The 27,291-nt window shown below is 28.2% G+C and overlaps 2 long non-coding RNA genes across 2 annotated transcripts; both read right to left on the bottom strand.

The window, feature by feature from the left end:
• Positions 1-4,254: 4,254 nt before the first annotated feature.
• LOC147816033 (uncharacterized) lies at positions 4,255-8,129 on the bottom strand. The gene is made up of 3 exons (XR_015430995.1): positions 8,072-8,129; positions 6,539-6,601; positions 4,255-4,608 (listed from the first exon to the last, which is right to left on the bottom strand). It is a non-coding gene; the product is annotated as an uncharacterized LOC147816033 (long non-coding RNA).
• A 502-nt stretch (positions 8,130-8,631) lies between these two features.
• LOC147816032 (uncharacterized) lies at positions 8,632-24,635 on the bottom strand. The gene is made up of 4 exons (XR_015431599.1): positions 23,146-24,635; positions 14,948-18,382; positions 14,774-14,854; positions 8,632-8,749 (listed from the first exon to the last, which is right to left on the bottom strand). It is a non-coding gene; the product is annotated as an uncharacterized LOC147816032 (long non-coding RNA).
• Between the last annotated feature and the right edge of the window lie 2,656 nt (positions 24,636-27,291).

Raw genomic sequence — 27,291 nt, 5'->3', positions numbered from 1 at the left:
ATGATAAAATGATGTCAACTAAAACTGCTTTTAATGAATACATTGATAAATTATCCAACCAAATTGAATATAAAGAACTCGATATAACAGAATGTATATTTGTTTTTAATGTCATCGAATTACCTCACGGTGGTAGACACAAGGCTTTAAAAATGTATTCTGAAACAGATCCAGCAAAAAAGAAAAGCATTTGTCAAATAAAAAATGATGATAATATATTGGCTAGATAAGAAGTTGGCTAGATCAATTGTAACAGCTTTAGCTATCCAAAATCCTGAACTGTTAAGTGATAAATTATGTACTGAAAAATTATCAAGCAATGAAATAATTTATTTTAAAAAAGGTCATGTTTTACAAAAAACATTAGCTATAAAATTACATGATATATGCAAAATTCCTTTAGAAGTGTGCAGTTTAGAAGAAGTTAAAATATTTGAAAATTTTTTAGACATTCAGATCAATATAGTTTGCAGAGAAAATGGTAATGAAATTATATATAATGGTAATTATAAATCAACATGTATTTTTATATATAAGAATAGAAATCATTTCGATGTCATTACATCAATGACAGGATTTTTAGGTAGGAATAATTATTGTAATTATTGTAAAGTGGGTTATAAACGTTCAAATCAACATAAATGCCCTTTAAAATGTGATAGGTGTTTTGTTAAAGAATCTGATTGTGAAGGAGAAGAAATATTTTGTAAAAAATGTAACCGTAAATTTAAAGGAGAAGATTGTTTTGATAATCATAAAAAAGAATTTCCAAAGAAACCTAGTGTTTGTAAACTTTTATGGAAATGTTTAAAAACATAAAAGAAATATTAATAGAGATGACAGAGACCCTGGTGAACATATATGTGGTGAATATCGTTGTAACAATTGTTGGGAGTGGGTCACTAAAGGTCATGAGTGTTTCATGAAAAATTAAAAAAGCAAAGGAGGTGTATGTAAAGATAATTGTGTAAAAAATAAATGTATTAAAAAACAATGGTGTGAAAAATGAAGATGATTATACAGAAAAATATTTATTTTTTGATGTTGAAATCAAGCAAGATACAGGAATTCATGAAGTGAATCTAGTTATATGTCATCATTTTCATGGAAACGAAACAGAATTTAAAAATGAAAACGATTTTTGTGAATGGTTATTTAGAGGGGAACACGTTGAATATACAGTTATAGCTCATTATGGAAAAGGATTTGATTTTCAATTTTTAGCTAAGTATTGTTTTAAAAAACATATAAAAATATTCACAATTTATCAAGGAAATAAGTTAGCATATATGAAAGCTGATAAGTATAATATAAGGTTTATTGATTCTATTAATTTTACAATGTGTGCACTCAAGAAATTTCCAAAAACATTCAATTTAAATGAACTGGCCAAGGGTTATTTTCCTCATTTATTCAACAAACAAAAGAATCAAAATTATATTGGTAAATATCCAGATAAATATTACTATGGATATAATTATATGGTTGATGAAGACAGGAAAAAATTTGATAAATGGTATGATTCCATTAAACATGAAACCTTTGATTTCCAAAAGGAATTTATAAAATACTGCAGATCTGATGTAGATATTTTAAGAAAAGGTTGTTTAGAATTAAGAAGATTATTCTTAGAAACTGTGAATGTAGATCCGTTTAAATATGTAACTTTAGCTGGTCTATGTATGGCCATTTACAGAGATAAATTCTTGAAAGAAAACACAATAGCTATTGATGAAAATGTCATTCAAAAAGATCAGTACAGTAAAAAATCAATAGCTTGGTTAGATTACATATCAAAAAAAGGAAAATATTAATATACGTCATGCTTTGAATGGAGGAGAGAAAAAATTGCAATTAGGTGAAAAATATTACAAGGTAGATGGATTTTATAAAAATACAGTATTTCAATTTAATGGATGTTTCTGGCATGGATGTAACAAATGTTTCACTAGAACACAAGTAAACACTGTTAATCAAATGCTTATGGAAGATTTATATAAACGAAATAAGAAGATCAATAAAAATATAATTGAAGCAGGTTATGAATTGGTAAATATCTGGGAGTGTGATTTTGATAATAATAAGGCTATGAAACAATACATGAAAAAGGAATGGAAGAGAGATTTTATAGAACCTTTAAATCCCCGAGATGCTTTTTATGGTGGAAGATGTGAACCTACCAAATTAAAATATGAAATGAAAAAGGCAGATATATTGACGTATGTTCTTTATATCCTACTGTAAATTATTTTGATAACTATCCAAAAGGTCATCCTATCAAAGTATTTAATTCTAAAAAATATGATGAAAAATGGTATGGATTAATCAAATGTAAAGTACTTCCACCCAGAAAACTATATCATCCAGTATTACCTTATAAAGCAGAAAAATTAATATTTTCATTATGCAGAACTTGCTCTGAACAATAAAATGCAATCATTTCAAAACAACTTTAGAAAAGAAGAAATGCGAAATGTGTCATGAGATAAGAAATTCGGAATGTAAACACGATGATTGCGATCGACGCATTATTGGAACTACCGATGAGATCAGATTAGCTGTTAAAAAAGGATATAAAATATTGAATATTTATGAAGTGTGGCACTTCGAAAATAAATCGAATAAACTATTTAGAAAATATGTCAAGATGTTTCTAAAAATAAAATTAGAAACTTGTGATAAGTGGAAAAATAATTTCAAAAATGAAGAAGAGTATGGAAAAGTAGTTAAGGAAAAATTAAATATTAAATTAGATAAAATTGAAGAAAATCCAGGTTTGAGATTCATAGCTAAAATATGTTTAAATTCTTTATGGGGTAAGTTTGGCCAAAGAAATAATATGAAGCAAACTGAATATGTGAAGGAAATTGAAGATTTTTATAGAATTATTCTAAATGATACTATTAAAGATTTGAATATGAATTTTTTAAACAACGATTGTGTGGAAATGAGTTATAAAATGAAAGATAAATTTGAAAAAAATAACTTCAATACTAATGTATATATAGCTGCTTTTACAACTAGTTCTGCCAGAATTAGATTATATGAAATGTTAGATAAATTAGGAGATAAAGTACTTTATTATGATACAGATAGTGTAGTATATATAGACGACGGAACCAATAAAATTGAAATGGGATGCATGTTAGGAGAATGGACTTATGAATTGGGAAATGATAAATATATTACATCTTGGATAGCTAGAGCCTCTAAAGATTCTAAAGATTATAAATGACCTATATCAACTATATGGTGGTACATTTGCTTATAAAGGAGGTATTTTAGAAAAAGAGATATTAGATGAATTGAATATACAATCTATTGACATTGATGTACCTAAATGTACTAAAATTTTAGGACCTGGATGTTCGTTATACAAGTGTATGTATTACAGAAATTATATTGCAAAAAATGTTCTTAAATAAATGGAAGAATTTAATGACCTCAAACGATTTGCTGAAACATACAAATTAAATGAACTCGAGATAGGTAAATATAATTTAATATCGCTGAGAAAAATAAATACAAAATACGGTGACTCTATTACAGCTAGATTAGAAGTAGACAATGATGAGAAAGATTTTTATCTCTCGAAATGTCATGGTGAATTATCTGATAAAGCTATAAGAAAAATAATTAGTGGAAAATATATTTTTGATTTTAAAGGTAAAAATAAATATTACGATTATGAATTACATGTAAAATAAAAAACGATATTTTAAATAATCGTGATAATTTTATTAATAAGGGATTATTACTATAAAAATAAGAATTTTGATTACTAAAGTCAGATAAAATACAGGATTATTAATAAAATAAAAATTATTAATATAAAAAATAAGAATTTTTAAATATGCTGATTTTGTTTAATATTTCATATAAAAATGCAAAATATAGTACTTTTTTAAATTTCTTTAATATAAAATAGGAAATTAATAGTAGTATATGAGGAAAGGGCAAAGTGTCCTGGAGCCCCCCCCCCCCATATACTACTACTAACGGTACGCCAAAATGCATTGCGTTTGAACGAATAGTGAAAACGTTGCAAAGAACGTGAAAACCACTCTTTTGCATATCAAGTGATGAAAATCAACAAGGCAAAGAAAAAAAATTTCATTTCCAGAAGGAAAATTAAGCACTTTTTAAAAACACCCAATAAAAAATCATCTTTAAAGGCTTTTAAAAATTTAAAAACCGAAAATTGAAAATAAGTACTTCTTAAGAAAACTACACACCATGGGGAAAATAATTATTCATTCTTGAAAAAACACTTAAATTAACCTGAAACAAATATAGAACAGTTAAGGAATTAAATATTGTTATTTATTACTTAATACAGATACAAACTATGAAAATAAGATGCTACACACGGCTTCTCTTTTAGGTTTTTTACTTAGAAATAATAAAACGTTAAACAAATAAGAATATCAGTCAATAAAAATAATCAATCTTCTAAATTTTTAAAAATAAAGAAAACAACAAGTTAAAAACACTTTGCTAAGAAAAATTACCTTTGATTACGTCTGAATTCACAATTATTTTATGACTCACTGGTAAGAAGCTTTTCATGAGTATCATTTCATGCAGTTTGCACTTTTGAATTATTCCCTGAAAATAAATAAGTTTTAAAATCATATGATGTTATGCTTAAGACCGAATAATACATTTAATAATAAGTAAAATAAAGCTAGAATACTTTTTTAAATTAAAAACTACTACAAACATTATTTCAGAAAAAAGAAAAAATATGATGAAATGTTTCCAAATTAACTCAAAATAAATTAAATTTATAAAGTTAAACGATCATATTTTACTTAAAATAGTTGATCCAAGGTTATATAAAAAATAGAACACAATTTTAAAAACAGGAGGATTTTATATCATATGTACTAAATTTTGAACTATACAAAGAAAACTTTATAGAACTCAACTGGTATGGTGCAGTTATAAAAGAAGCTACTTGCAATGATGATTTCCCTCGTATAAAATATCATGCAACATTTTTTAAGACCTTGTCTGCGTTTCGAATTATTTTTCTAAGAAGAATAACTGTAAAGCAAAAATGACAAAATATAAACCAATTTTGGAAAATAGCTGTTTAATATATGTGTGTATATATACATATAAATATATATATTAAGAGCTATTCTTAAAAATTAGTTTACATTTAGTAATTTTTGCTCAACGTTCAAAATGTAGAGAAAACATGGAAAAGATTACAGAATATTGAAAAAAGAAAATTATTTTAAAGAAAAAGATAGAAAAAAATTAATAAAAGTCCGGGGGTAAAAAAATAAAGTATAGAATGACGGATATAGTCACATGACTATATCCACTATTTCTTTAGTGCTCCTCACACTATTGTATTGATGTATTTGCATAGACTATATTGATACAATATTAGAAAGCACTCCTTTTCGCGGATATAATCGTCTGAGCTGATGAAGAGATATCTTTTTTTCTCCCAGACTTTTATTAATTTATTTTAAATATTTTTTTCTTTATTCTGTAAATTTTTCCATGTTTTCTCTACATTTTGAACTTATTTTATGAGTTCTATGTACTTGCAGATTAGGAGCAGTAAATAAAACTTACTGATTTTCTTTGTTTTTCTCCTTTTTATTTTAATTTATTGTGCTATATTATATATATATATATATATTATATATATATATATATATATATATATATATATATATATATATATATATATATATATATATATATATATATATATATATATATATATATATATATATATATATATATATATATATATGCATTTGTGTGTATGTAACTTTACAATATAACAAAACTTTATTAACTAGAGCACCCAAACTTAATTAACAAAGAGATTATTTAGATTGATAATTCTTAGTCACTTCAGTCTTAAGTAATAATCTTCAAATTTTTCTTCATTCTTGAAAGTTTTCCTTTCAGACAGAAATAAATTTAAAGAATTACCAATCTAACAAAGCACACCTTGAAGCATTTCTTAAAGAAAGCAGTTAACTATAAAAAAATTTACTTATCAGTTTAAAATATTTTTCAGACATTATTTACGGTGGTAATTCTCCATCTTTTTAAAAAAAAAATATTTAAATAATTATTTCCAAAAAATTTATATGTACTCTTGAAGGGAAAACAAAATCATAAATTGGGCAGAAAATAATTTTGAATTAAGAAGAATTTAGCCTCATTTTGTTTCAACAATCCCCCAGTACAATGAAAAATTTTGAAATAACTCAACATTGTTTTATGAATATCTAAGAAATGATGGCATTGCACTTTTAGGAAAAGCGGCATAGAAATGATATTCAGAAAACGTCCAGGTAAGGAATAATTTGTAAAATTGTAAAAATATCAAATTCAACTAATCAAAAGGTTTTAAACGTGGTAACATTATAATAAAGAAAGTAATAAGTTCATAGATCTTCTATTAATTTTTTAATGCTACTTCATATAAAATTGATAAATTAACTAAGACATGTTGTAAAATTTTAAACTAACTATGTTTTGTTACAGAATAATTTATTACCTCTTTAGAAATATGGCCCAATATTTTTTCAATAACATCAACAAGCACTTCATTCTTCAAGTTCTATAAATGAAAAATTCAGCTAAATTTATCTTTTTGGTGCAAGGAAAAAAAACTAAATAAATAAACAAGAAATGCTCTTAAATAACTCTGTGATACAGTATGCACGTTCTTCGATACTTAAAATTGTTTCATATCCACTGATTTCTGTCTTCTTTAATTTTTACATGAAAAATGATTAATTTTTACATAGAATTAGTTGTATTTTATTTTCATCAGTTAAGACATTAAAATTTTCCAGTTAATTTTTTTAACTATAAATTAACTTTTCTCTTTGCTAAAAAAAATTATAAATGCCAAAACTGTTTTAAGAGTTCATGAGTTTATTAAAAAAGGATATTTAAGTTATTAGAAAAACAAAATGCAAGGAATATTATAGTGAACTAATATTACTTGCATTATAATTTTAGAGCTTTCTGAATTTGTTTTCAACTAAAGTGGAATAATCTTTAAAAAGAAGCTCAAAGAACAATAACTCATTTCCAAATAGTTTACGTACTTGAATTTTTTATTATTCAATAATTACACATCCTACAGTTTTGTTGGGTAAAACTTTTTTACAAGGTCTTTCTAATAAAATTTTTGTAAATGAATTTTAATCCATAATTCAGAAAGCGATTTTGATTCAAGTTTTAATCTGTCATATATATTGCATGATATAGACTGAAGCAGCGCAATAACACCTTACAAACTTGTCAACAGATAATTTAGTAAAAATATCTATCAATAAAAGTGCGTTTTTTACAAATCTAAAAGATAAGACTGAAAAATACAGTTTACTGCAGATAATAAGAATTTAAAGTTTTAATAAAATGTAGAAACAAAAATTTATCAAACAAACTGAAATAGATTCTTATTTGACTATTACTTTTTCTTACTTTATTATGCCTGTTATAAACAAATAAAACAAATTATTCAAAAACTAGAAAACGATTAATTTGAAGATTTTTACTAAATACTTTTCTATTTTCAAAATCTTATTTATTCACTGTAAACAAATATAACAAATCTAAAACAAAAGTTACAGTGCTAAAAGTTTTATTGGGCCCAAGAAAGAAAGTAACAGCTGAAAAATGTTTGACCTAATGATTGGATTTTCAGTACTAACATAAAATGTTAATAACTTTAGAATTATTAACATTATTAACGATCTAAATTATGCAAAGAAATTTGTATAGACGATATTTAAAACAGAAAATTCAGTCACGAAAACGTCTTTAAATAATCTTTCTATCTTAACACTCAAGGAGGACATCTCTTAAATCTGATCCCAATAGAAAGCAGTCGAATGTTTGGTTCTTTAACGTTAATTTTACTTTTTGCATATGCCCGTTTTGAACTTGATACACTGTAATTAATAAGTAGTTTTGCATAAAAAATCACGCATTAATTAATGTTTCTTTTTTTAAATATTACATAAATATTTATTTAATAAAGAATCTAATATAAAAATATACATAAAACAAAAAATACCATCAGCTCAGATCTAGATTTTACTAATGGTCTTCCTGCAGCCAGATTAGGAATAAATTTTTTTCCAGATCAAACTAAAAAAAAAAAAAGAAAGAATAAATTAGAATATGAATTTTTATTTCTTTCATTTACCAAACTATGATAACTTAACATGTTAATAAACTGAGTACCTTGATAATTTTACGTTTTACAATTCATTCTTAGCAAATTATCAATTTCAATAAGGTAAAAACTTCCTAAATTAGCACTTGATCTTGAACTATTGCTTAAATTGCTTAGAATTTGATTTATACTGCCATTACTAACTTACTTCTCAACTTAAATTAGTCTAAAACAAATGTTAATGTTAAGGAAGTAATTATTGTTATTTATAACTTGATACAGATACGAACTATGAAAATAAGATATTACACATTTATTTTTTTAAAAAAAAAGTTTGTTACTTATAAGTATTAAAACAGTAAATAAATAAGAATATCAGTCAAGAAAAATAATCAATCTTCCAAAATTTTCAAAAAATAAAATTTCAAGTTAAAAAATTTTGCTAAAATAAAAATTACCTTTCATTACGTCAATTTGTTTTAAATTATCTTCTGAATTCACAATTATTTTATGACTCAAAGGTAAGAAGCTTTTCATGAGTATCATTCCATGCAGTTGGCACTTTTGAATTATTCCCTGAAAATTAATAAGTTTCAAAATGGTAAGAAATTCATAAAGCTGTCCTTAAAAATATGAATCACATTTAACAATAATTAAAATAAATCAAAATTACTTTTTTTTTAAACTGAAAACTACTACAAAAAAAAACTTCCAAAAAAATGAAAAGTTTCCAAATTAACTCAAAATAAATTACACTTAGAAAGTTAAGAGATTATATGTTACTTAAAATAGTTGATCCAGGATTAGAAAAAAAAATGAAATTAGTTGTTTTTTATTTGGAACAGTTAACACATTAAAATGTTTTAGTCAAACTCCATTTAACAATAATATAACTTTTCCACTTGCTAATAATAATAATAATAATAATAATAAATGCTAAAACTATTTTAAGAGTTCAAGTAACAGATGAGTTTATTAAAAAAAAGGGAAAGTTAAGCATTGTTACAAGAAAAACAAAATACAAGGAATATTATAGTGAACTAATATTACCTAAAATTATAATTTTTGAACTTCTTGAATTTTTTTTTAACTAAAGAGGAATAATCTTTAAAAAGAAGTTTTCAGAACAATAAATCGATTTCAAAGAGTAACGCACTTGAATTTTTTATTATTCAATAATTACACATCCTACCGCTTTGTAGGGTGAAAAAATTTTATAACGCGTAGCTATTAAAATTTTGGTAAAGGAGTTTTAAAACATAATCCAAAAAGCAATTTTAATTCAAGTTTTAATTTGTCATATGTATTGCATAATTGAAACTAAAACATTGCAATAAAACTTTAAAAATTTATGACTAGAAAATTTTAAAAAATTTGTAACAATATCATTCAATTAGTGTTCCACAAATTTAAAAAGTAAGAAAGAAAAATATAGTTTACTGCAGAAAATAAGAATTCAGAACTTTTAATAAAATGCAAAAACGAACTTATAAAACAAACTGAAATAGAACTTTAATGTATTTTTCTTATATTACTCTGCATGGTATAACTATTAAAATATTTTATATCTTTTAATTCAATAAAACAAATTAAATAAAAACTTATAAACAATAAATTTGCCAACCTGAAGATGATTGACATGATTTCTTTTCAAACTTAAAATACTTACATTGAAAGTATAATTGAATGAAAATCAGAAACAAAACCTTCCACTCCAATTTTTTGTTAATCAGTTATAAATAAAACCTAAATAATTATCAATAATCATTCTAACTAATATAAAATTTTTCTTCCAAAACTACATTAAATTATAAGAGAGAGACATTTTACAGCCAATATTCTAGAAGGTCAATGCATTTTTCTGACAAAATTACATCAATACGTGAACCTAAGCTAATTAACTGTGAGCAGCATTTTCTTAAAGTAATTTAATACTATACTTTTGTCCACTTTTAGGTTGTGAAAAATATTTACATTATTGCATGATTAAGGTTAAAAGAAATTTTAAGCTGCATCCACTGCGAATTTTGCAGACAAAATTAAAATAAATTTTAGAAAATCTCAAGACAGACAAATTAACAGTAAAAAAATAACAAATGTAAACAAAATAACATTATTAATCAGACAAAATTAAACATACCAAAAATCTCAAGACAAACAAACAGTATTAAATTAACAGTAAAAAAATAGCAAATATAAACAAATTAAAGTATAAAATTACAGTATTAAACAATAATTTAATACTACACTTTCTTTTTTTTTAATAACTGTCCCAATTTTTGGGCTTACGACTACTAATGTTCAACTCCTTAGCCTTGTAATTTTGAACCCAATCCAGAAGACAAGGGAAGTCCCAGATAATGTATTGGGAAAAACTTGATTTCGTGGAGGACTTTTTGATGGAACTAGCCCGTATTTGCGTTGCATAAAGTGGGAAACCTCTCAGAGTTAGTTAATACTGCCTTACTACTTCCGCTTCATAACTCGATTTCAAATTTTATAAGAAATATTAAACATTCCTTAGGGAGCTAAATATTTTATATTTAAATTTAAAGTACTTACTTATTAGTCAACATTGTTTATTTTAGAATTTATTGTAAGAAATTAAAATATGAAATTTTTTAGTCCTGAATTTTATTAGTACCAACAACTAGTTTATTTTGATTTTAAAATTATTTTTTATTTTTTCCCAACTTTAAGTGACATTTAAAACTGTTTGAAGTACCTAAACTATTGTAAACCAAAGCATTTCTTAACGCATTTTTACTCAATCAATATGCCAACTTTACCGGTAAACAAAATGTTTGGCTATATTGTTAGGCAACAAATGAAACAGAAATGTATGTCATAAATTTTCCACTGAGTGACGCATTTTAACATTTAGAAACTGATGAGTGAAAGATATTTTTTTAAAAAATTAATTGCTCAATAAAACCAATGATATTCGGAATCAGCAAGAAATTTTGAAATGCCTATAGTACTGTTAGTCACCGAAATGAAGAAAATGTCATCTTTCAATGGTGAATGTCAACCTACTTTAGTGGTAGACGGATCCCCTGCCGAAAGGCTAACCGTGGAAGGTTCTCGTGGTCTTCCTCTCCATGTAATGCAAATGCGGGCTAGTTCCATCAAAACATCCTCCACGAGGGCAAATTTCCCCCAATACTTGATACAGGAGCTCCCTTGTCTTCTGGATTGGATTAAAAAATTGCAAGGTTACGCAGTTGAACGTTAGTAGTCGTAAACCCAAAAATCAGGTTGGCTGTTCAACGACGGTTATAAAATAAAAATGAAATGTAGTTAACTGCAACTGCTTTTTTACAGACTATTTTCGAAATGTAGTTGTTACCATGAATGAAAAATCGTCGAAATCAAGTTTTTACCATTGAAATGATGAATGTCAACTTTCACCGGTGAATGCCAACAATCACTTAGTCACATTGGTGAATGGCCGAAATATTAATTACATCCTATTTAATATTTATTCTTTGATATTATCATATTTATACAATATTTTAAGATCTCTTCTGAAGATAGATTAGGAGACACATCAGCGTTCGGAGTACCGGTAAAATCCATATCGAACCTTAAGAAAACTTCAATATAGGGTAAACATTGAAACTTAAAATAAAACATTGATGTAGGATATAAAGCGGACAAATGTAGGCCGGGTAGTATCATTTAACAAGATAGACTAGGTGATTGTCAACATTCACCAGTTTAAGTCCACCAATCTCTGTCATTCACAGTAAGACATACATTGTTATGAGTTTAAACCGACATTGTCTGAAGTCTTAAATGAAAACTGTTTTCAACTAAAATATAATTTTTATCTGTAAAGGTGTCATAATTCATGACAATAAGTCCAGGAAATCTGTGGAGCCCCCAACATATTCGATGCATTTTATCTTCAAAGTAAGTGCACACTTTGTGCGAGAAAATTCAATAATATTAATAAAACATTGCAAGTTCGAATTAAACAGTTTTGGAATTTGATCTGATCAGATAATGTATTAATCTAGGGGGACCATAATTTCAAGATTCACAGTGACAACTCCCCAGTTTCATTATTTTTTTTGAAAAGGCGTTAACAACCTTGGCATTGACCAAAAAGGAACAAGTGAGGAAAGTTTTGAATCGTAAGAAAAGGAGGAAGAACTACGAAATATTAGTTTATTGTTTTGATTTCTACGGATATTTACTCAATTTGGTTTCAAACTTTTGTATGTGAGGCCCTGGTTTGTAGACTCAAACGATTGTTAACTCAGAATTTCATGCACGTGCATTACGCTAAAGGTGAAATTCCCTATATTTATTCAAATAGCACGCACAACGTAGCCTCCAACTTAGTTATTAAATAAAATTCTAATTAAGTATTTTATTTTTTAAATAATAATATTTTAAATATTATATTCATAATGTCAAAAATAAAATGAATTACGACAAAATACGCTTAAAAATTATACTGAATATTTAAAATGCTTCATTTTTGTTGTTGTTGTTCTAAAGGGCAGGGAGTCAAACGGCCCCACTTTTAAGGAAGGCTTTGGCTGGGGTCCAGGGTGCTTTTTCAGGTCTATGGCGAGTCCGAATGATTTTATAACCGTCATTAAGCAGCCAACCTAATTTAGCGTCTACAGCTACTAATGTTCAACACCGTAGCCTTTTAATTTTGAACCCAACCCAGAAGACCAGGAGACTCCTGGATCAAGTATTTTGAGAAAATTTGCCTTCGTGGAGGACTTTTTGATGCAATTAATCCACATTTGCGTTACATGGAAAGGAGAACCGTGAAAACCTTCCACGGTTTGCTTGACAGCAGGAAACTCTAACCTATGATCCATCTACCACTGAGGATATTTTCCCTCAGCCCTGAGGTTTGTGCGTGCCGACTGAGCAGAATTCGAATTGACCAGTTATCACTGGGATCGAACCAGAGTCACTTCATTGGAAGCGAGCGTTCTATCCCCTGAGCCACCATGGCTCAGTCCGGATGATTCAACCAGTTAAAAAGGGAAAGGAGGTTAAGTTCTAGATCATAAATGACTTAAAACTAGTTTTAACTTTTTATCGTATTAGAATTCGCTTATTTTTGTGAGCGCAGGTACAGTGACCAAAGAAAAAGAGTGCCACTCTTAATAACTTTTGATCTAATGATCCGATTTTTACGTACTCAATTTTAATGGTTTGTGGGGGAACTAATTAGTGCAGAAGATATTCTATATTAGGAAATCAGACAAGAGACAAAAAAAAGTAATTTTTCTGAATAAACAACGGAATCGGATATCTATTTCCCAAAATATAGGGATTAGACGCAATCTGGAAAAAAATTTGTCCTGATAGTTTGGCTAAGAGAACGGTGCACAGTTTGAAGCAATTATTAATTTACTTTAAGCATATTTTGCAGTGTCTAGAGAAATTTTTAAGTAACATGAAAAAAAAATTTCACACAATAATAAAATTCTTTTGTCTAAAGATACAAAAAAATCAATTTTAGCAAATATTTATTATTTTTTATTTTGGTTATTAATAGTCAAATAATTTTAAATTGTAAGGTATAATTTTTTTACATCATTACAAAGAATGCAATTTCACATATCAAAAAGCAAAATGTAAAAGAAGTAGTAGAATAGTTCCTGGAAAATCGAGCTTCAAAAATACTACTGTTTTAAAATTCAATTTCTCAAGAACTAGTTGACCAATTTCACTTAAATGTCATATTTTGCTTTGTAAAATTACATTCTTTAAAAAGATGAAAAAAATTTTATACCTTAAAAATCGAAATTATTTCGACTATTATTAAATAATACCACCTTCGTGATCAAACTATTGGGACCGTATTTCTCGCCTTCCAATGAGTGGAACCGGGTTCGACTGCCAGCAATGGCTGGTCAATACAAATTCCGCATTAGGCTTCAGCTGACTACAGTGCTGACGTAAAATATCCTCTGTGGTAGACGGATCACGGAAACCTTTGCCGTCATTCTTACCGTGGGAGGTTTCTCATGGTTTTCCTCGCCATGTAATGCAAATGCGGGTAAGTTCTATCAAAAAATCCTCCACGAAGGCAAATTTCTTCCAATACTTGATCCAGAAGCTCCCTTGTCTTCTGGATTGGGTTCAAAATTAAAAAGCTAGGAGTTTATAAAATAAAATTATGTTTTTTCCCAAAATTATTCCTCTTAGATTTTGGCGTTCAGAAATCCGAATTCCTCGGAGGAAAAAAGCTTCGCGTATTTTGAGAAAGTACGTTTCTGCGTTGGGCTTCGTAACTTAAAATATCGTCTGCACTTAATTATTTTATATATTTTGGGGTCACTCCCTTTAACTACTAAGATTTTGAACATATGATCATTGGACTAAAAGTAATTCAGGGTAGCCCATTTTTTATATTGAGCACCGTACATATGTATCTTAATATAATGTATTATTCCTCGTACTAGAATTTGTATTAAAATCACATATTATACAATTTATAACTCTTTGTTTAAACAGCTAGAAATTGCCTGTTAACAAAGGAAAAAAACCGTAGCAAGATGTGTGTTTGAAAATAATTGCAAGATTTGAAATAGTTTACAAAGTAGATTGAATTTTACTTACAGATGAAGTTGCAATCAGCAAAACAGATCCCACTTTATCTGGTTGTTCCCTATTTGTCACTTTACTGAGCTGAAATTTATCCTACAAGCATTGTTGAATTTAATAAAAGCAATTGCAATTTGAAATTAATTACAAGATTTGAAATAGTTTTCTAAGAAATTAAATTTTACTTACACATGAAGTTGCAATCAGCAAAACAGATCCCACTTTGTCCGGTTGTTCCTTATTTGTCACCCTATTGAGCAAAAAATATCCTACAAAGCTGAATTACATTGGATTAGAGAGACAGGATTAATATCAAACAAATTAAAGGTCTCAAAAAATATAGAAAAAGTTTAAATTAGAAAAACTGAAAGTTAACGATATTAAAAGTAATGGAAACACAGCACAAGGAACATGGTCGGAAGCAATCAATATACTTACAAACACATGGAAAAGAAATAGCTAAAAAATACATAAGATGAAACACTAATTTACATCTGATAAAAACAAAGAAAATAATTAAAAACATTATTAAAAAATCTATCAGATACACTCGAAAAGAAACGAGGAACAAAATTGCTAAAAAGAAACAAAAAGAAAATACACATTAAAATCTGGATCCTTTCAAAAAAAATAGGAAAATTTTATCTAAATCAATTAAAAAAATTTGTCAAATCATAAAATGAGAAAAACATAAGAATAAAATAATTAAAGTAATAAAAATCTTGAAATAAAGATTAAAAATGGATATACTCAAATTGAGAAATTAATAATAAAAAAAGTTAAATCTGTGTAAGAATAATATCGCACCGTAAACAAAACCGAATAATATGAAAACCAAATAAGGCCATGAACAAAAATGGACTAGATCAGATGCACATAAACGAAAATTTTATAAAGCAAAAAAAAAATGAGCCCGCATTGGAAAAAAATGGAAGAGATGGGAACAAAAGTGGTGCACCAATACGAAAAACAAACATCCATTCGAAAATATGAAAAAAAGCACTGAAAAAACCATTGGAAGATAAACACGCCAAAAAAAACATCGAGAAAAAAAAACTCCAAAAAAAGATATACACATGTACATTGGAAACGAAAACAAAACACATATAGGATATAAAAACGCAGATTTAATTTTTTATATATATCTTACTGATTGAATCTTACTCATTGAAAAGCAGAGGGTACATTAGAGAAAAGAAGATGAAAGCTGGAACACTATGAATAAGAGTGGAAAGCATTTGAAAATGGTGGAAAAATATGAGGAAATCAAAATTGGAAAAGATAATTACAGAAAAAAAAACTGAAGCAAAAAGTACAAAACTCTGAAAACAAAACGATTTATATAAAAAGAGAATGGATGTAACGAAAAACTTCTTTAAAAAAAAACAGGGATGGATTTGATCAACTTCACTGGAAAGAAAATATTAACCTTTGAAAAACACTCTGAAAAAGACACAGGAAAACATTTAAAAAATACAAAATACACTTAAACAACACGTACATTGGAAGAAATGAATTGGAACACAAATACTGAATGAAAAAATTTGGAACACAAAAATAAGATGAAAAAGTTTGAAACTCTAATACAGGATAAACAAAAAAAATCGAAACATAATGCCTGATGAAAAGATATAAACACAAACATTAGATAAAGAAATTTAAAAAATGAACACAGTTTGAAAAAATTCGAAACAGGAACAAAGAACAAACAAATTGGAGCACTAACACTGTACGAAATAATTTGGAACAGGACGAAAAAAGTAGGAACACAAACACAGAACGATAAAAATTCAAGAACAAACAAAGCACGAAAAAATTTCAAATACAAAGATAGGGACATAACATTTTGAAACATAAACATTGGATGAAAAAATTTGGAATACAAACACGTTGAGTGAAAAATCTGCCACACACATTGAAAGAAAAAAATTTAAACGCATATTGAAAAATGAAAAGTTGAATACATATTATAAAAGGAAGTTTGAAACATACAATGAAAATAAAAACGAAATACAAACTTGGAATAAAAAACCGGGCACAAAAGCTGGAAATAAAAAGGGAAATATAAAAAGAACTGAAAATATAGTGGAAATAAAACACACATTAAATTTAAAAAAAAGGATCATATATTGAAAGAAATGGAATCTACATTAAAAAGAAAAACTAAATAAGTCAATTAAACAATAGGAAATGATAAAAAACATTAAAAAAGAAAAAAAACCTGAAAAATCAAAAATAAAAATTGGAAATATGAAAAATCCAAACAAAATTAAAAATATGGAATAAAATTGAACAAACGTACGAAACTAAAAGGAACAGAAACAATGAACAAAAAATTTGGAAGAAACACAAGACAAGAAGTTTGGAACACGAACATAGGTTGAAAAAAATTAGAAACACAAACACAGGACGGAAAAACCTGGTTCAAAATTACTGGATGAAAAAATTTGAAACACAATTACTGGAAGAAAGAATTTGGATCACAAGCACTAGATGAAAAAAAAATGGAAAACAAACACTGGATAAAAAAATTGAAATAATGTCATTGGATGAAAAAAATTAGAACATAAAGAACATAAAGAAAATATGAAATAGAATTGCGCACGTAAAAATACATAAAGATGGTGCCTCTCAAAAAAAAATTGATTGAATGTACTTGAACAAATAATTTATCAATCGAATAACACTTTGAAAATACTACAGAAAACATTCAAAGCATTTAAACATCACATAAAGCACTCAGAGAAAAAATTAAAAAACACATATTGGAAGGAATTAATTGGAACACAAACAGTACGTAAAAAAATATAGAATAGAATACAGAAATATAAAATAGTGGGATGAATAAATTTGGAACACTAACACATCGTGAAAAAATAAAGATCACAAACAATGGTTGAAAAATATGCGGAACACAAACACTGGGTTAACAAATTGGAAACACTAATACAAGGTGAAAAAATTTGGAACACCGATACAGAATGAAAAAATTTGGAAAACAAAGAACGAAAAATTTAGTAACAGGAACATAGAACGAAAGATGTAGGAACATAAATACTGGATAAAAAAAATTTGGAGCATAAGCATTTGAAGAAAAAGTTTGGAACACACTAAATACGAAATAGAAACTAAAATGAAAAAATTTTAAACACAGAACTTCGATGAAAAAAATTCTAATTAGTTAAAAAGGAAAAAAAAGAGACGGAATACGCTTTATGATGAAATAATGATAAACCCGATCGATCGAAATTCGTCGCGCGTGATTTAAAAGCGGGAAAACCTCGAGCGCATGTTGCGAGCCGACGGCAAACCGACGAAAAAAAATAATTAAAAAGAACGAATTAAATTTATTTTGTTTTCTATTCAAAGAAAAAATGCATTACCTCTTTTCAGTAATAAATGAGACTTTACATCCAGTATCGTACCATGTAAAATAAATAAGTGCCTTACCTTACAAGTGTGAGCTTACCTATTAACGTAGAAAAGTACGCAGCCATTTTGTGATCGTCACGTAAAATATCTCTTGAATTTAATTAAAACTTACCTAAAATACTCACTAACTCTTCACTGATTTCATTCATGAATGTCAGCTGACAACTTACTGGTAATCTTTTTCTTCAGATTCTAGAAAGAAAAGAAAATTAAACTCAATTCGTAATGGGAAAACGAAAGATTGCACTGCTTTCATACATTCGTTCATTTTTCGATCTTTAAGAAAAATAGTTAGTTCCTTATTCAGAACATTCTTTATTTAAAAAATATATTTAAAAATTAAAGAGAAAAACAATCGGATTGTTTTAAAACACACTGTGTGGAGAGGAGTTTTCGACAATGTCAACCTTCATCTACGAAAAGGTACCCCAACGTAGAATCGAGTTAACATGTCTTATATATTAGTGAATTGTATTTTTGCAGTGATAGACACACTGAAGTACTCCCCCAACCAGAATCATAACTGTTATAGAATTCAATGAATGGATACCACTAGTTGATTTATTGCTGTTTTGTGAAAAGCCGGGAGAGCTGTATTAAGATCACAGTACTTTTGAGCTGATCATGAAAGCTGTATTAAGTTCACGGTAGTGGTCGCTCCTGTCCTTTAGCAGTCGAGTTTATACGTTGTGTGCGATCGAGACTGAGTAGCAATGGAGACTAACAAGTCCAACTGTTCAATGCGAACCATCCATCGAAGAAGGCGTGTTCAGATCGAAGTGGCCGTTACTGTCAAGGTAGGCATGTTCAAATCAAGTCCGAAGGTCACCAATGTGGGGAAAGGAGTTACCGACAATGTCAGCCTTCATGTATGTAAAGGTACCCCAACATAGAATTGGGTTTAAATATCTGATATACTATTGAATTGCCATTGTATTTTTGTAGTGGTAGACACACTACAATACATTGAAAAAAGTAGTCTATTGCTCTGTATTATCATAGTTGTGAAACTATTCAGTAACTTCAGTGTTTTGAGTTGGAACCTTAATACTGAAGTGCAAAATAAAATCTTTAAATAAGCTTCCATTGTCTTAAATTTTAATTGTTAAATATATCCTAATAAATCGAAGAAATCATTTATCTTCAACTATATTCTCATAGCAGAGCTACCAACATAGTTTAACCAAAGAAAAGAGTACTATCTTGTAGATAAAATATAAAACTAAAGAAAAACATTTATATTTAAAAAACCACTTGTATTCAGGCACCAATACAAATTTAGTTCTGCTCCACTTTGCACCACCGAATCACAGAAGCGCAAGTGATAGCAGGCCTGACTATTGATGTGTACAGTGCGCAAAATAAAAAAACGGACAATCCGGAATAACTTTTGATCAAATGGTCGGATCTTCACGTTCTAGGACTCAATCTTAATGGTTCGAGGGTGTTATCTCAAACATGCTAATTAATTAGTGCAGACGATATTTTAAGATAAGAAATTAGACACAAAAACGTACTTTCGATGAATAAACATATTTTTTTTCCCTGACGGATTCGAATTTCAGACCTCCAAAATAGAGGGGATAATTTTATTTTATATTATTTTATAACCGTCGTTGAACAGCAGACCCAATTTTTGGGTTTACAACTACTGATGTTCAACTCCGTAGCCTTGTAATGTTGAACTCAATCCAGAAGACAAGGGAACTCCTAGACCAAGTATTGGGAGAAATTTGCCTTCGTGGAGGACATTTTGATGGAACTAAGCCGCATTCGCGGTACATGGAGAGGAAGACCACGAGAACCTCCCACTGTTAGCCTGACGGCAAAGGAACTCTCCGTCTACCACTGAGGATATTTCAGATCAGCACTGTGGTCGGTTGCAAGTCGGATGTGGATTCGTACCTTCCTACCATTGCTGGGATTAGAACCTGGTTCACCTCATTGGAAGGCGAACGTTCTATTTCTTGAGCCATCGCGTCTCAGCTAACGGGATCTAGGAATAGGGTCCCAATAGTTAGGTCAGGAGAGTGCTCCAAAATTTAGACCCCTTAATGTTTATTTTACTTTTTGTGCATTTATCAATATCTCGAGATATTTAAAAGACAATTATAAATCTTTACCAAACAATTATAAAATTCATTTATACAAAGATAATTCTATGCAAAATATAACTTATAATAAATATTTATTATATTTTATTATTTATTTAATATTAGTCGAAAAATTTTTATATTGCAAAGTATAACATTTTTTACATCATTATAAAGAAAATATAATTTTACACGGCAAAATACAAAATTTGAATGAAATAGGTCAAATAGTTCCCGAGAAATCAAATTTTTAAAATACGACTCTTTTTTAATTCGATTTCCTAAAAACTATTCGGGATGGTTCATTTATTTTTTTGCTTCATAATTTTCGGTTATAAACCCCTGTTGTTTCAGTTATAAGCACGACACATCAAGATACATTCTTTGGATTGATTAATTTTGCAACCAACATGTTTGTTCCAAGGTTGAATTTTGGTCAAGGATTAGACAAAAACCTTTAGAGGCAATGTTGATTTGGACTTTTAGCAGTTTTTTAGGTGAAAAAATAATCCCTTTTTATTTTGTGAGTGCATGGTACAAGAGTGGTCAACTGTGGATTCCTTTCAATACGCCATTTGCTTACATAGCATTTTGCAAGTTATGTGAAAATCTTTACCTTATTTGAAAAATATTTATTAATGACCAGTTTGAAAAGTTTCGATGATTTATGTTGGTTTCAGTGCGATTCATGATGGTCCAAAATCATTTGATGGTCACCATCATCTAACATGTTCCAATCTGTGTTCATAGTGTTTTATATGCCAACAAACTTCTATCATTTCATGATGGAAAATATTACTTGAATACTAGGATGGTTAATCATGAAGATAATTCTCGTGAATCAACATCCATGATGAACCGTGATGGTCCATAATAGTTCCATGACCGTTAAATGGAAACTCTTGTTAGTTCTTAGGAATATACCATCAAAACCATTTGTTTTCTTTTTTCTTCCATAAATCAGTCCAAATTCCTACATTGAGGGGATTGTGCTGCATGATCGTTCCAACAACTATGTTCGAAATTTCCGATGGTTCAACATAAACAAACCATCAAAACAAGTTGCTATTCTTATGTTGGACCATCATAAATCAGTCCAAATTCCTGGGATGGTTACATTGGGGTGATGGTCACTTATGTTGGTTAACATCAAAAATATAATGGTTCATGATGGAATTATTGATGGTTTCTATCAAGATTATGTTGGTACATCAATGGGAAACCACCAAAAATTTCGACTTGATGAGTATGACAATGTCATTTGCATATCCCTGAGTAAAATAGCTGAAATGTTTTATTAGACTGTTTAATACCCGACTCCAAAGTAATGGTCATAAAACACCTCCTTGAGATCAGCCGCTAGCAGTTTTTTTTTTCAGATGTCCTATTAAAGATATTCATTTGGATAACTTTTTCAGGGCTTTAGTCCATGAGCACAAATATGGTTAGTCCCTGTGTTCTTTAAGGTTGGTTTCTTCCCCCCCCACTATATTTTGAGAGTCAGAAATCCAAATCTGTGATGAAAAAAAGGCATTTTTATTCAAAGAAAATACGTTTTCGTATTTCATTTGTAACTAATATATCATTTGCATTAATTAATTAGCATATATATATATATATATATATATATATATATATGTAGTTTCATTCTCGAACCTTTACAGGGTGCGTAGCGATATTTCTCAACAAAAAAGAAGCACCTTTTAAGTACTTTTTAAGCAGCAAAAATATTTTTAATCACTACATACATTAGCGAAATGCAAAATAATTTTCAAAGACTTTACATGATCATGATAAAATAACTAGTTTCCGACAAATAACTATTTTCTTGATTATATTAACCATTATAGAATGATGGAGAGATTTTTTCGGTGAGGGTGGAAAATGAAGCCAGAATATCTTGCAAAATGCAACAGAGTTGCTCATGAGGGTGCAATAATCTCACCGCTCATTAGACGCCCATGAGGAAGTCTTTTCATTCTTTAAAAATGATTAGCGCTATGGACCGACGGTGCGCCGAAATCGATTGTGGTTGAATGAATTGTGAAAACGGTGAATAGAATTATATGAAAAGCACGATTTTGCATAATACGTGGCAAAAATCGACATAGTTAAGAAAAAAAATCTCATTTTTGAAAAGGGAAAATTAAGCACTTTTTAAAAACACCCAATGAAAAAAGCACCTTTGAGGGTTTTCAAGAAACGAAAATCGAAATAAAGCACCTTCTAGCACTTTTTAAAAACGCTAAGCACCATGCTTTAAGATTGAGTCGCACGACGTGAAAATCCGATCATTAAATCTAAACTTATTCAGAAGGTTAAGTCTAAATTTATTTTTCGCATTGTGCTTCACGTCTATCCAGAGAATGCTTTAAGTCACAGATTTTATTCGAATAGTAAATAAAAATTCCTCTTAGTTATTTTATTTTATCACCGCCCTTGAACAGCCGATCCAAATTTTTTGGGTTCACAACTACTGATGTTCAACTCCGTAGTCTTGTAATTTTAAACCCAACCCAGAAGACAAGGAAACTCCTGGATTGCCTTCGTAAAGAATTTTTCAGACGGAACTAACCCGCATTTGCGTTGCATGGAGGGGAAGACCACGAGAACCTTCCACAGTTAGCGTTGACGGCAAGGGGACTCTAACCCATGATCCGTCTACCACTGAGGATATTTTACGTCAGAACTGTGGTCGATGCCAGCCGGATGAGGAATTCTCATCGACCAGCCATCGCTGTTGTTCGAACTCGGTTCAGCTCATTGGAATGCAAATGCGCTGTCCTCTAAGCCATCATCAACTTTCAAAGAAAATATTTTCAAATCATTATAAATTCATTATAATATAATTGTTAAACTTACCCAAAAAGACGATCTTGCAAAATTTTCTAAATATTTCCTGCTGTCTTTATCTGTGTGTATGCATACAAAAAGCCATTCATCCAGTCGAATAAAATCGGAGAACACAAGACAATAAACTTCAATAAACTAGAAAAAATCTAAAATACGTATTAGTTTCACCTGAAAAGAAATAGTTGATTAAAATCAAATCTACATAGTAAATATTGAGCAACAGTTTCTTAAAGAGTAAAAAGTAGACGTACGACTACCGACGTCGTGAATATGATAGTCAACAACAATTATTCTACCTTAAATTTTGAGAATAAGAAATTCATTCAATTAAGTATTTCTAAGCGTTATCTGTGGCAGTTGATAACACTGCAATTTAAATATAACATATTTGTAAAAATAAATTCAAATTTCGAAGACAAATCGCTATTCTTTAATTCGATTTTGCTAAACGTATGTGATTAAATGTTTATTTTTTAATAACCTTTGATAATCAGTTTATCTACTTATTGTGTGTTCTATTATTTTTATTTTTTGAACTCCAAACTCAGAAGGCACTAAAATTTTTCCATTATCCATTATTTACCTAAAATATTACCTTCTTACCTTACCTTCTGTTTTATGTATGGCACAAAACAGAATAAATTAAGTTAGCTATACATACAGAAGAGTTCTTTCGTAGACTAATAATATAGGTAGACCGCTCATCTATGATTGCCAATAGGCAGCTAGGAAGAATCTTATGAATAAAATGGCAAATCCTTGCTGTATTTGAACAGGGCTGGACTTATCATTTGGGGAACCCAGGCAATCGCAAAGGAACGCCAAATAAAAAAGGCAAAAATTCATTTTTGATTTTGTATAAAATTCTAGAAAAAATATTTGTCTATTTTACCTTTCCTGCATGTTATGTCTGGACTCATTACTGTTCTTTACCAATTCTTTGATTACACATTGTTAATTGAACTCAACCTGAGAGCAAAATTAAAAAAGATCAGTATTTTCCTCTTAAAATTTTTTTTAGGTTGCAATACTTTATCTGAAATAATCACTAAATAAATCAAATTAAATTTAATGATATTTCGCAAACTTATTTATGATTGAAAAATTTAATGAATGTTTAATAGCGCGTCTATAAAAGAAATGATTAGTGATTTAAATTTATTTTTCAATGTATTTTTAATAATCATTTCATTGAGCACAAAATAATTTTGTTGATTCTTTCTTTAAGAACAATAAAGATTAAGAATTTAAAAATGTTAAAGTTGAATAAGACCTACATTTTTAATAATTTTGTTCTTGAATTAATTAGAAATATTTGTACAAAATTATTGTGCCAACTTGTAAATTTTAGATCAATATTTTGTTTTAATTTAAGACAGATAACGAATTTATATATCAATTCTTTTGTTTGCTAATGGATGAAAACTTTTGTCAGCTTTGCTTGATTTAGTTAAGTGTTGTTATAATTAAAAATTTACTGATTAGAGATGTAGATGAATGCAAACAAACAAGACATGAAACGTCGTTTTAAAATGTATTTTAAAAAACACGTAACTGTAACAAAAAAATGATTTTATCCTAAAATATTTTACAATTAAGTTCAAATTCGATTGAAATTAAATTTTTTGAATTATTGATTAGAAAAAACAGTTGGGACAAAGTCTTTGAAGTTGTATATTTGTTTTTCAATGTGTAAATTATATTTTGTTCTGCGTAAATTTCCTTATTCACAACTCGACATTTTTCTGAAAGAAAATTTCGACATTTTAGCTTCAGTAAACTTAACATTGTGGGTACCAAGTTTACTCAACTCTTTCAAAACGTAATTGAAAACTATATAATTTCACTTGTTGCGCAGGAAGTTTACTCAACTCTTTCAATTAGAACTATATATGCTCAATTAGAACTCAGTTTAGTTCTTATTGACTATGTAACTATGAACTATGTAAGTTGGCTAGTTGCACAGGAAAAAATATAAAAACGTAGTAAAATCTTTTAATTGTGAAAAATAGCTGGAAATCTTTTCTTTCTTTATGTATATCAGCTTTTCCATATTTTTTATGCTGCATAAAACTGTGTTAATGTAGCCCACATAAAACTATTTTTTTTCAGCATTTTCACCAAACCAATTGAAAATCAATAAATCATTCTTATAATTAATTCTTTAAGGAATCAGTTTTGATTAATTTAATGTGATCAGGAGGGAAGTGAGTTTTTAAAGGAAGTTAGTTTCAAGAGTTTGAGTGGGTTTTACGATTAGGGTAACAGTCTAATCCGATTTTATTAGTCTATGAGTAGTAATGAACTCTTAATCTGAATGTTTAGCCAACAATCACATTTTCTAGAAGCTTTCTATTTAAAAAAAAGAAATAAATATTACAAACGTATTTGAGAAGATAACTATAATGTAAATATAATATAAATTATAAGCACTGCAGGAATATAATAATAGCTCAATAATAATAGATTAACAATTATTAATCCTGATTTGCATAGCTTTGATCTCAAGAAAACACTTTAAAAAATCCATAGTATCAAGAGTCATAATATTAAAAACCAGAACACATTTATAAGAAATAAAACAAAGTAAAAACAAATTAATATTTTTGAATAGAGTAAAGAAAACTTAAAATCGATAGAAGAGGGGTGCCAACTTTCCTAACTAGATATCAGCAATTAGAAGTATTACAATAATATATATGTTTCTGTGAATGACCGAAATTTTAGGTTGTTGACTTACACCGGTGAATTTTGACAATCAAATAGTCGCTTCGGTAAATGTCCGAAATATATACTAGGTATAGTTAAGTGCTTGGTGTACATTTGCCCGGTATACCCTACACTGATGTTTTTTAAGGTCAAGTGCCACTTCCCAGAATGGAACTCCGAACAGTGATGTTTCTTTTAATCTATTCTTATCAGATATTAAAATATCGAATAAATGTAATAATCGAATAATGTATAAATTAATATCAAATAGGATATAAGAAATATTTCGGACATTCACCAGAGAAAGTCGACATTCTCTTTATTTCAATCTTTCACTGTAACATATATAATCTATAGAAATTTCCAAATAATCTACTTAATTTTATATAGTCTATGTTTAATAATATATAATTATATACAGTAATACTAATATTAAAATATATGCTTATATGTTCACTATTACTGTGAAGGAATTGATTATTAAATAAGAAACTGAAAATTACAGACAAACCGTAACAGTTGGCACCTCTTTAAAAAGAAGAATAAATAGAAAGTTTCAAAATATAAAGCAAGTTCGCATCACTAATGAATCAAAGAATCTTTTTACATTCTAAAAACAAAAATGTAGACTTCTTAATTGTCAGAAAATCTTAAAAATATTTCATTTTTATCTAATTGAATTAAATAAAATTGGAAAATTGATATATGTGAGTGACCAAGCTGTTATTCGTAAATACAGAAAATGTTAAGAAGTATAATTGCATTTCATTTAACTGTAAAAATATGCTACCCATAAATTGACAACTTAAAAATCTATGTTTAGAGCTGAAAAAATATTATTTATATACATATTTTCTTATTGAAATAATTACTAACTTAAACAACAAAACAATATGTTAAACAAACATAGGTTAAATTTCAAACTACCACTTTGTTTTTCCATTTCCGATCTTTTTTTAATGTTTGTGCTCGAAATTATGAAACTTTTTATTTTAAAATAACATTTTAAAACAAGGGAATATTTTTCTCCATCAAATACACTCAAACATTTATGTATGTTATAAATACACGAATTGCAAAAAGGGTTGGTTCAAGTAACCACAGTTTGGCTAACTAAACTGTGTTCACCTAAAAATTCATTCAACTATTAAAAATTTTCCTATTAAAGTGTCCTAAACTTAGTAAGACGCATGCAATATAGTAAATGAAATAAAAAAAAATTCTCCATATCATCATAACAATGATAATACAAGAATTTAACAATAAAAAAATGTGAAAACCTTTACTTTTTAATGCTTGGCTGTAACTTTAAAATCTAGGAAAGCAGCAGCTCTTATATTTTATTTCATATAAAATATTTCTGATGCTTATTTTGGCTGAAGCTCTTTTGACGATACAACCTCATGTTGCAGTCACTAAAGAAGATGCTATCAATCATTCTCTTAT

This window comes from Parasteatoda tepidariorum, chromosome 2, assembly GCF_982258835.1.
Source record: "Parasteatoda tepidariorum strain Cologne lab strain chromosome 2, Ptep-v5.0, whole genome shotgun sequence".
In the NCBI taxonomy this organism is placed as follows: Eukaryota; Metazoa; Arthropoda; class Arachnida; order Araneae; family Theridiidae; genus Parasteatoda; species Parasteatoda tepidariorum.
The sequence above is the reverse complement of the archived record's forward strand: the minus strand, read 5'-3'. Positions and strand labels throughout refer to the sequence as shown.